Source organism: Mauremys reevesii, linkage group 11 (genome assembly GCF_016161935.1).
Source record: "Mauremys reevesii isolate NIE-2019 linkage group 11, ASM1616193v1, whole genome shotgun sequence".
NCBI classification, from domain to species: Eukaryota; Metazoa; Chordata; order Testudines; family Geoemydidae; genus Mauremys; species Mauremys reevesii.
This window is the reverse complement of record NC_052633.1, coordinates 51,504,565-51,515,972: the sequence shown is the minus strand read 5'-3', so window position 1 is coordinate 51,515,972 and position 11,408 is coordinate 51,504,565. Positions and strand designations below refer to the sequence as shown.

General features: G+C 38.5%; 1 long non-coding RNA gene across 1 annotated transcript; it reads right to left on the bottom strand.

Annotated features, from left to right (window-relative positions):
- Positions 1-259: 259 nt before the first annotated feature.
- LOC120374910 lies at positions 260-3,090 on the bottom strand. The gene is made up of 3 exons (XR_005586333.1): positions 2,868-3,090; positions 1,348-1,448; positions 260-1,147 (listed from the first exon to the last, which is right to left on the bottom strand). It is a non-coding gene; the product is annotated as an uncharacterized LOC120374910 (long non-coding RNA).
- Between the last annotated feature and the right edge of the window lie 8,318 nt (positions 3,091-11,408).

The following is an 11,408-nucleotide window of genomic DNA, read 5'->3' as shown; positions in this document are numbered from 1 at the left end:
ACTTGGCATAACAACAATTTCTGGGACATTTGCTAGTGTATTAATTGGGAAGTTGGGATCAGTAATAGAGATACGCGAGTTAAGCCAACGAGGATGGCTTAGCACTTCTGCAAATCAGACTATTTGGATTTAGATGCCTAGATATGGATTAATGTTGCCTGACTTTAGGCACTGAAGTGTAAATACTTTGGGCAGTGGTTATGAGGCATACTTTGAACTGTTACTTTTACTATAGTAGCCATAAACAGAATATCACCACTATAAAAAACAGCTTTTATTTTACAGTACAAATGGGTGGATCATTTGCTAGTGCAACATAACAGAAAATAATTTCTATGCCACAAGATCTTTTCTTATCCATTTTTGTAACAGCTTCATTCCTCCTGTTTTTGTTGTGTTTTTTAAAAAGACACAGTTATGAGTGAATTTAGTGCTCATGAAAGTGCAAAAGTAATAGCACTAATTTGAATTGGACATAGCAAAGGCAAGAACAGTGCAATATTCTGCAGCTCTACCCCAACTTTCATTTGCAACATCTTGCTCTTCTGGGTCTTGGACTCTCTAAGGCTAAATACACAGTTCGATGTAACATGCTAACTGGAATGGCAGTTTTATGAAGAGCAAAAGTAAAAACCTTCCTGGTGACCTAATGTGCAATTTATCTCCAGCAGTGAAAAGGTGGTGCATCTAGTCACGAATACCTAGAGCTAGTCAAAAAACACTCAGTGTATTCAGCCAGGGAGCCCAGCCCATAGAGGAGAATGGGGGCATAAGGAACTCAAACTACAACTCCCATTGAATATTTAGTTTTTCACCAAAAGTCAAATTTTCCACAGAAGAAACTTCCAAAAAACTCTATTATTAGTTATATGTGTGCATCTTTGATGGGAACCCATGAAGAGCTACAGGGTCTAGGGTCTATAGGGTCCAGTGCTGGAAACTCCTAGAATGTTACTTCCCAACTTGCGGTACATGGCTCAGGCTACCAAGTTTTCTCTATACCACAACACTCATGGTGATGCTCTGCATGAGTGAGGTGGAAAGTCAGTTACAGTATGTTGACTGTTCACATACAGTTGTGGACATCTTCCATCTAGCAAGGAAAGCGTCTCTCTTGTAGGAACAGAAGGCAATTTTCCTTGCAGACCTGTAACAGGTTTAGGCAATCATTGAATATAAATGCAATACTCTGAAAGATTACAACATTTAGTAATAACAATTCTTTGCATTTATATACTGCTTTGCATTTTCAAGGAGTTGAACAAATATTTTCCAATTAATCATTTGGGAATCAATCAATCAGTGTTTATCAAATTATACCAAGGTAAAACTGCTCTTTGTACTTACAGTGACTTCTGTAGAACACGCTAGACTGAGATCTTGTTTCCTGACAGTCAGTGGAGAGTTCCATGTTGTTTAAATTGCATTAGTTATAATGACAGACCATTCTGAGGAGAGAATAAGAAAAAAAAATGCAGATATGTCAGAAACAAGAAAGTAGCTGGCATAATGTGTCCCTGGAGCTGCTAGTGATATGACAAACAGTCCTGATGGACTTGTCCTCCTTGGAACTTGTCATCTTCGTGATACCATTAGCTCTTCTGTCCAAATAAGCCTTTAAAGATGACAGCAAACCAACAAGGATCTTCAAGTAAAGCCCTACCTAAAATCAGGAAATTTGCAAGAAAATCCTATTATTACAGTAAGCTAGCTCAGCTCCACTAGAGGAAGCAATGCTGGGCGTTCTCATGTAGACAGGTTGCTGGCTGTTACAAGCACCATGTCAATTAGACCTGCTCTGAAGACCTTAGTTCATGTTGTACTTAAAACACTAACAGAAGCTGATGACCTGTCTTCATAGTTATTGCTTCAGGGACTAAACTTATGATAGCAATAGCGGGAGATGTACCTAGAATTGCCCCAACATAATTAAAGGACAAAATAAAGAAGACAAACTAAAAAGAACCTTTCTTTGTCATATGCCAAATATTCACATACTCTATTTGCCCATCTGATATAGCCACAAGTTTACAATTAACATGACTATGTCAAGAGTTATTACACACTTGTATGTTTATGGGGGGGAAAAATCTGAGTCTGAAATACAAGTGACAAAATAAAAGGATACTGGTGTTATCCCATATGATAATTCCTAATAGACTTCATTTTCCATTGATTTTATAAGAATGTTCAATTATCAATCACAGCTGTATCTATTTATTACTCTGAAATGCTGGAATCCAGGAGTTATGCAAAAGATGAGTTCTTGCTTTAGAGATCTCTGAGGTATGAACAGTGATACTGTATGGGAAACTGGAGCTCAAGAAACATTTTCTCCATAGTCAGCTAAATCAAGGAAGTAATAATGCTGTGCAGTTATAAAGCACCTTTCATCCAAGGCTTAAAAGGGCTTTATAAACATTAAGGACCAGCAAAGGTCTCTCTAGTTTCCACCGCTGCTCAGCAATGGAGAACCATTGCCCCTCTTGCACTTCCCAAAAATCAATGGGACTACTCCTTCCCTACTGCAAGGGATCCCAAAGGGATCACAGAGGAGGAGGAGAGATTGTGACCCCACTTCCACAACATACCAGCTGGCAGATAGCCAGTTGTAAAGAGGAGAGTATGCAGCACCCACCAAAGGGGTGGCACAGTAGATGCACTCCTGCTACACATCAGGGAATTTGTGAGGATACCTCTTTCCCTAAAGCAGCTATCTGGGTCTCTCTCTAAAGCAATGGGACTCTGAACTGCTCCCAATGAACATTCCAGTTCAGAGGCCTATTACATCTCTGTAAGATAGTTATTATTATAATACCTATTTTACTGATAGGTAAACTAAATCACAGAAACTTTTAAAGACTTACCCAATATCAGATATTTACTCAGTTTCAGAGCTGAGAACAGATCCCAGGAGTCCTAACATCTGGTCTCCCAGCACTAATAACACAGCCTCTAGGAATTATTTTTAATTTGTAATCAAAGCTATAGAAAATGTCAATATGTTTTAAGTGAATAATCACTAAATCCACTGGTTTTCAACCTATTTACCATGGTAGAGAAATATGTAGCTCTCTATACATGATGTGGGCCACATTCACATGATATATATACTACCTGTATGGCCCTGAGGCTGTCACATGGGCCACAGCTGTGTGTTGATTGGACCACAAGCGGCCCTTGGGATGAGAACCACCGACCTAATCCTATTATTTCTATCTGTGTATCTATCAATCAATTCATCTTCCTTGCCTTTTGTTTGTTATTCTCATGTGTTTGAATTTAGGCACTGATCCTGCAAAATTCACATACACACACATTGTAAAGCAACTGGACTAGTTGCAAGTCTTTGCATGCCTGTGGTCTATGATTGTAAAATTGTAAAATCTGCAGGGCAGGAATTGTGAATTTGGTTGCTTCTGTGCAGCACCAAGCACACTTTTGGGTGATGAGAAATAATTAGTGATGAAGGGATAGGAACAAGGTGAAGGAAATGAAGTGCTTCCAACAGAAACCATTCCCAAATGGAATTGCACACAGGGATTCTTTCTGCTGAGAAATAGAGAAAGCTTAATGGTGCAAATCAGTTCCTAAATTTATCAGTGGAATGGAGTGCTTTTTAATGTATATTCATCAGCATTACCACTTTCTGGGTGTCTAAAAAGTTTGAAGATATATCATTAGAAAATTAACATTTTCATTCTCATCAGAGGACAGTTAGCTATATAGACTATTTTGACACACCCATGTAGAAACTAGTAGTGTGTATTCAAGTATGACACCAAATCTCTATTGGCCCAAGAAGATTCTCTTTATCTACATGCATTAACACATTCATATGATGTTAGGAGGAGCGAGGAAGCAGGTCAGATTCACATCTGGTGCAAAGCAGCATATTTCCATTGCAATCAATTGAACTACACCAATTTGCACCAGCTGAGGACCAGTCTGAGTGTCCTTTGGCAAAATAACCTAGTATGAGCTGTAACAGTGGGCAAAACAAAGAACAGACAAAACAGCTTGTGGAATAAATAGCTCCAAACGTAAAAGGAATATATAAGTAAGACAGTAAAACAGCACATCAGCTACTCTAGAACTAGCTGTATAATAGTTGGCCTGGGATAGTGATAGACCACAGGCTTTCAGGTGCAAATCTAAGTGGAAGCTTGAGGTAAAATTCTAAAGTCTTTATGTATAGAAAGCAAACAGAAGAATAACTTTGACCTATAGCCATTCCCAACTATACCTGGGCTTTTATTGTTTTGACAGGCTTTATATAACCTTCCTACTCCCACAATGCTTTGTAGAGCAGTCCAGCAAACCACAATAAAATATACAATTCTTCTTTACAAATTAATTTCCTTTTTAAATTGTTCCTCCATTAACTTTTCCTTCCCAACTGACATTTACAGGAAGAAAACATAAAACCAGAGGGATAAAAGTTGTCTCCATGGTGCTGTTAAGGCAGCATTCACCTGCCCCATCTTGTTAACTACTGAGCATGCTTGATTCATAGAGCTGCCTTTAAAAGGAAGTGTTTCATACCTTCTGGCCCTTAAAAGAAGCGGGGGGAGAAAAAAAGCATACATATAGGGAAGGAACTGACTGCTTATTCTGTTAGCGTACTTCATTCTTTTTGTATTTATACTCCTTTCTATAATAGGGTTCTGCTGGTCTTCTAAGGCTTCTAGTAATGAGAAAGGAGTATTGTAGTTTGTCTCTAGCTAGAAGTTTCAAGTTCTGTTATTTTCCCATATATTTCTTCTGCATGGAGGCTCCTAATAGTCAGAGAAAGGAAGGAAAAACAATCCCCTCTGGTGCTCTATGCTCAGGTGCCCTGTAACAAAAAGAGAAAGAAAGCTCTGTGAAACAAATACATGGGGTTTAATTTGTCATTTTCTCCTTCCTGGATGTCTTAGTTCTCTCTGAGAATGTGATCAATTCTTTTCTTGATTCCCCTTTCACAACCTACTTTGCTTTTGGTACTGGCAGGAACTGATATGTTAAAAAACTATTTCCCAGATGCAAAAATTGGGTTCACTCTTATTTTGTCTATTGAAATTAAAAGTCCATAATGCACAATACTGAAAGAACTAGGTGGTTGAGGATATGAGGATAGATCCTATAGACTTTAGTCTCTAGGTCAGTGATCTGAATAATGCCAAGCTGGCAGTGACTCAAGAATTGTCACATCTGATGTCTGTTCAGTGACTTATGTGACTCATTAGTGGTCTCTCAGTACAAGTTCTTGGTTGACAAATGTCTACATTACAAAACTGCTGCAAATGGCCCTCTTTATTAGCCAAGGATTGAGAGTGCCTGGAAACTGAATTTCCCTCACCCCTACAATCTGTTCCTCCATAACAGGGCTGAATCTCATTGACAGGGTGGCTTGGGGAAGATTTCACTTTTTTCTATACCTGTTCTGTAGATGAAAACAGGACTTCAGATGATCACTAAATACATTTAAAAAATATGGAATTACTGGTTTTGCTAAGCAAACCATGTGCTCTGTCCTCAATTAGCAACATCACCTCAAGGAATAAAATAAAGTTGCACCTTATCACAAGCTGTTAAATAGATCCATAAAATTTGTGAAATGTATAATGTGCTATTATGTGTAATTTCCTTTTTAAGATTTCTTTCTTAATAATTATTATGTAGGTGGACAGTCTCTTAATATAGATAAAGACCTTTGCAGCTGCTCTCATCATAGGCCCCATGTTTAATATGCACTTTGTAATTAGCTCGGAAGTAAAGCCTCACTTTTGCAGTCAGTCCCTTTTCTGTCAGATCATTTTTAATCTGAGCTGAGTTCAGCTGTGAAGGGCTGATAAGCATTTCTGAAATCTCTGTACACGACAAACAGGACTTTAATCTCTTCTTTCCATTTCTAGTGCACTCATTACACAAATTCAACTCAAAGGAACCTTGATGCATTAAAATGATCTTTCTTGGATGTAGTACAATTTCTTTTAATCTTTCTTAAAGCACTTAGTTTGATTCTCAGATTCATAAGTCACAGAGAAAATGTTTGTCAGAGGTTTCTTGTCAAATATCACCATTTCCCTCCCAAGGTCTCTTAAACTATGATGATAAATTAAGTGGGTTTAAAAAAAATTAGGATGAGCGAGAGTTTCCTCAATTGTAAACTAATTTTCTGAGAATAATCTCCATTAAATACAGGCAAATTATATTTTAAAGTAGTAAGACTGTGAGCATATCCCAGCTGTCTGACTTTGCTTGCTCATGTAAGCCTCCGGCCAATTAGCACCATTTTTAAAATCAGTTATGCAAGTATTAACCTGTTCCTCTCAGTAAACCAACACTGATTCTCCTGAGAGAATTTTCTATCCTTAAAGTGACAAATTGCTGTCTGTAACATGTGCATTAATTTTACTTTCATTGTACCCTAGGCTGTTATTTCAGCATATAAAAATAAAAAAAAAAGTGTGAAATAGCAGCTGGAAAGTGCTACTAAATAACAAGCAGGAAAAAAGAAATTTCTACCTGCAGAGAAGAATCACACCTATAAAAGTGAGTGAATGTTTTATAAGTTGAAACCAATTTAAATGCTTATTTGACAGCCCTCCCCTATTCTGTCTAAGATGAAATCAGTGGTTGGCAAGAAAGAAAGATCCAAACATATAGAGGTTCAGAAACATTCCAGAGGAAATCACAGATTATCTGATTAAAATAGCTGTTTACAGTGCTTTCAGAATTTTTTGTATCATTGCAAAGAGTATCTGAGCAAAGATTTATTTTAAATAATTTTGCTTTATTGAGGGCTTTTAACAAAAAATGGTACTACTACTAGTAACAACACTTGCATGATCTCAAAGCACTCTGTAAACCTGATTGAATTAAGCTTCACAAACCTGGCAAAGTAAAGATTTATTATCTCCATTTTACAAATGACGAAACTGAGACACAAAGAGGTTAAATGACTTACTCAGGGTCACACAGGAAGTCTATCATCAAGCTTGGAGGATAATTTCAACTTCCCTGATACCCAATCTTCTGCTATAACCACAAAAGCATCTTTTCCCTGAAGTTACAGTCCACACAAGGGCAGTATAGTATTTCTCACAACATACACTTTCTCTTTTTCATCTAGAAAGGGAGGTGACTAACCATTTCAGGTGTCAGAACATACAGGGCAATAACATCTGAATGATCAATCTAGTGTACAAGTAAGCTAAGTGGGAAAAAAAGTTATAACACAGCAACCTTCACTATTATAGTTGGTAAATCTCAAGGAGTCTGGTTCAGACAAGCATTCAGAATTGTGGATACTGCCTAGATCTGTAAAACTGTCTGGAAATCCCAGGAGATGTGGCTTACTCGTGAAATTTCAAGCATTGCCTTTTTCAGGTCAGACTACAATATGTGAGAACGCTCGTTTGTTGGTATGCCAGCACTTCTGGCCTGAACCTGCCTGGGAATGTAGCAAGTGCAAAAAATTAAGGAATAAATGGGAAATAAGGACATCCACATTATTATGAACCCCATAACAGGTTGGGTTCAGCTTGATTTGAGCTTTGGGCAAAGCTTCGAGGATCCTTATTTTATCAGAACCAATTCACCCATCCCTAGTCTGTACTTTGAGGAGAGAAGTGAAAGAGTTGCAGATACTGAAGTACAGTTTACCTGTGGTGCAATTAAAGTATTGTTTATACAATCTGCATGTTTAAGGTATAACAGAGAACAATGATCCTGTGGAATTTGTCTTCCTTCATCATTAACCAAACAGTGAATGTATTCCATAGGGAAGGCCTGCTGGACCAGCTATAGACATCATTTAATAATGTGTGGGGGCTGGGAATAGGAGCGATGAGTTCCTAATTCTGTATATGATGGAGTGTTTTCTAGGCCGTACACCTGAGATGCTGAATACATCTGGTGTTCTTCCCAATTATTTTAACACTTTTAACCTTTTTCACTGTAGTTGTTTCACAAGGTATGATTAAGGGAGCAAAGGCATGAGAAAACAGACTTAAAATGCACCACTCACAGTATCTGAAAATGATTACATCAGACATATGAAATCGACTTGCCATGTTTCTTACTTAGGCATATTGCATAGCTGTAAAAATGAAACTATATACCAGTCAATATAAGTAAACACATTCATTTGAAATTATGATATCTTTCTGTGGAATAGCAACATTAGCTCCCAAGTGTGATGATGTAGCTAACAGGGTGACCATGATCCTTGGATGTTATAAAAGGGCAATATTAAGTAAGAGTGGTGAGATCATGTTATCTCTGTATATGTCATTAGTGAGATTAGGGCTGTCAATTAATCCCAGTTAATGCATGTGATTAATTCAAAACAAATTAACGTGTTATTTTTTTTAATGAACGTTAATCTCATACCTCTGGAGGTGTGACTCAGTGGTAGCCAGGCGAGCAGGGAGGCACCAGCTGTGGCTGTTTGGGAGAGCTGGTTAAACACCTTCCAGGGGGCAGAGAGGAGCCCAGCCCTCTGCCGCCTGCACCATCCCCTCCCTGCTGGACAGGGCCAACCTTAAGGGTGGGCACAAGGGAACACCACCCAGGGCACCGTGCTCTAGGGGGTTCCACTCTATGGCTATGGGGCACGGGGAACCTGTCTGCTGCTGCTACTGGCTCAGGACTGAGTGTGGCCGAGAGCAGCTGCTGGTGGTTGAAAAAGCCTTCGGGCCCCTGAGTGCTCCGCTTAAAGAGATAGCGCTCCCCAACACACACACACACAAAATATTTAAATAAATGGCATTCTATTATTGTTTAACAGTGCAATCAAAACTGATTAATCATAACTATTTTTTAAATCTCACGATTAATCACAATTAATTTTTAATAGTTTGACAGCCCTAAGTGAGACCATTACTAGAATGCTGTCCATTTCTGGTGTCCATTCTTCAAAGAATATATTAAAAAATTGAAGGGGCTCAGAAAACAGCTAGCAGAAGTATATGAGATCTGGAAAACATGCCTTGCAGTGTGAGATTTAGAAAAGCTCCAATCTATTTATTTAGTTTATGCAAGAGAAAGTTAAGAGGTGACTTGATCAGTCTGCATGTACCTACTCGAGGAAGAGATTTCTTGTTGGGAAGTGCTATCTCTTTAACCTAACAGAAAAAGGGATAATCCAATGGTTGAAAGATGAAGTTAAACAAATTTGGACTAGAAATAAAGTGCAGATTTTTTAAAGTGAGGGTATTTAAATGTTAAAATAATATAGCTGGAGATGTGGTGGATTCTCCATCACTTGAAGTCTTTAAATCAAGTATGGATGTCTTTCTAAAAGTCCTGCTATAGCTCAGGGGTCGGCAACCTCTGGCACGCAGCTCGCCAGGGTAAGCACTCTGGTGGACCGAGCCAGTTTGTTTTTCTGCTGCGTCAGCAGGTTCTGTGGACCGCGGCTCTCACTGGCCATGGTTCACCGTCCCAGGCCAATGGAGGTGGCGGGAAGTGCCGCGGGCCGAGGGATGTGCTGGCCTCAGCTTCCCGCCGCCCCCATTGGCCAGGGACGGTGAACTGCGGCCAGTGTGGGAGCCGTGATTGGCTGAACCTGCCAACACGGCAGAAAAACAAACTGGCCCGGCCTGCCAGGGTGCTTACTCTGGTGAGCCGTATGCCAGAGGTTGCTGACCCCTGAGCTATAGCTCAAATGTATGTTATGGGCTTGATGCAGAAATTACTGGGTGAGGATCTTTAGCCTATTCTATAGAGCAGATCAAACTATATGATCATAATGGTGCCTTCTAGCCTTAAAATCTATGCCACTTCAATCAGTTACTTCAATCAACCAATTTTGACCCCAAACTACAAGATCTTTACAAGATTCACTTGTATTATCCAGTGAATTCTAAATATATTTTTTATCGAATTGCCTCCTATGCAGCTCCTTCTATGTGTCCTTATAGTAACATATAAATAAGCACTTCATTTTATTTTTAAATCACCAAGATCATATCTGGCTGAGGTTATACATTGTATTTTATCCCCCTCTAAGCCAAGCATGATGTAAAGCATGTTCTTGCTGTTGTTGGCACTGTGTTTCCCCCACCTAACTCTAGGATTTCGTTCTTTTGCTATTCCCAAAGCATGCCTCCTGGAACTCGATTCTGCACTTCTTACTGTGATTTTAACAGGGATTTGGCTTGAGTAAGTAGTGCAGAAACAGGTTGTTAGAATGCAGCCGCATTCAGTACAATGCATTCAGTTTAGATACTTAATATTCAGTGAAGTACGTAAACCTTTTTGGCCTGTCTGCTAGGAGAAGTCTGAATATTGTATGCAGGATGAATGCTTACAAGCCCTGAACTTCTGTGAATAAAGATTTCAAAATCCAGTAGAAGTAAATATGAACATGAACATGCTATAAATCAAGTCAAATATTTATACTCTGAGAAAATGACATACTGAGGAACCCCTATGGAATTGGGTGGACTTTGGATCAGACCCTAACTATGCTTATTGCACTTTATCCAAAGTTCCTGTTGACAGGAACTGTGAAGTTCAAGTAATAAAAGGCACAACAAATAATCAGCTTTTTGGATCAGGAATCCAAAAGGATATGTATGGAAAGAGAAGAAAAATAGGTTCCTAGCAAGCTTGAAAAAATGTTGGTGATTTTTGTTGAATTATAAGTTAAATTAATAAGCCAGAATGAAAGGGGGTATCATTTCTTTAAACAATAATGTTACTACATTAACCATTTTATTCCTTAAGTAATCCTTTAAGATATCATATTAACAAGTAAGATAATAACATACTTGTGTTTATAACAGGTATTCAGAAGGCAACCGGAATGGTCATTTCACCTGATGCTATTGTGGTTCCCAGAGACCTCTTCCCCACCCTTCCTGAATAACTCAGTTCAAATCTAGTCTTGTCACTCAAGTTCCTTTATCTGGGAAACAGCAAAACTATGGTGACTTGATCACTGTATTCATATAATATATATATATATATATAATTAATATACAATATTCTCACAACAAAATCACTGATCAAATATTCTACAAATGGTTAATTACATAGTAAAAGCATCCTTATTGGTGTGTGTGTGTGTGTGTGTGTATGTATGTATGTATGTATATATACAATGGATTCACACTGGTGTGGCTCTTTTGGGTAATGTTGATTGTTAATTTGACTCCTGAACAACTGAACTCTGAGTATCATTGCTATATATTTTGGGATTGACTTGGTTATTTTGTAGGAACCATGATCTGTCCATGCACTGTCCATGCACAACATACTATTTACCACATCTCACATTCCAGGATTACCTTATCCATTGTAAATGGTTCCTTGGGTGTTCCCCTTATCTTAGCTAGTGCAGCAGACATTGTTTCTTAGCCTAGTGACCCATTTTCCTATGTTAGTTAGCACAGACATTCTATTTCCAACCTGCT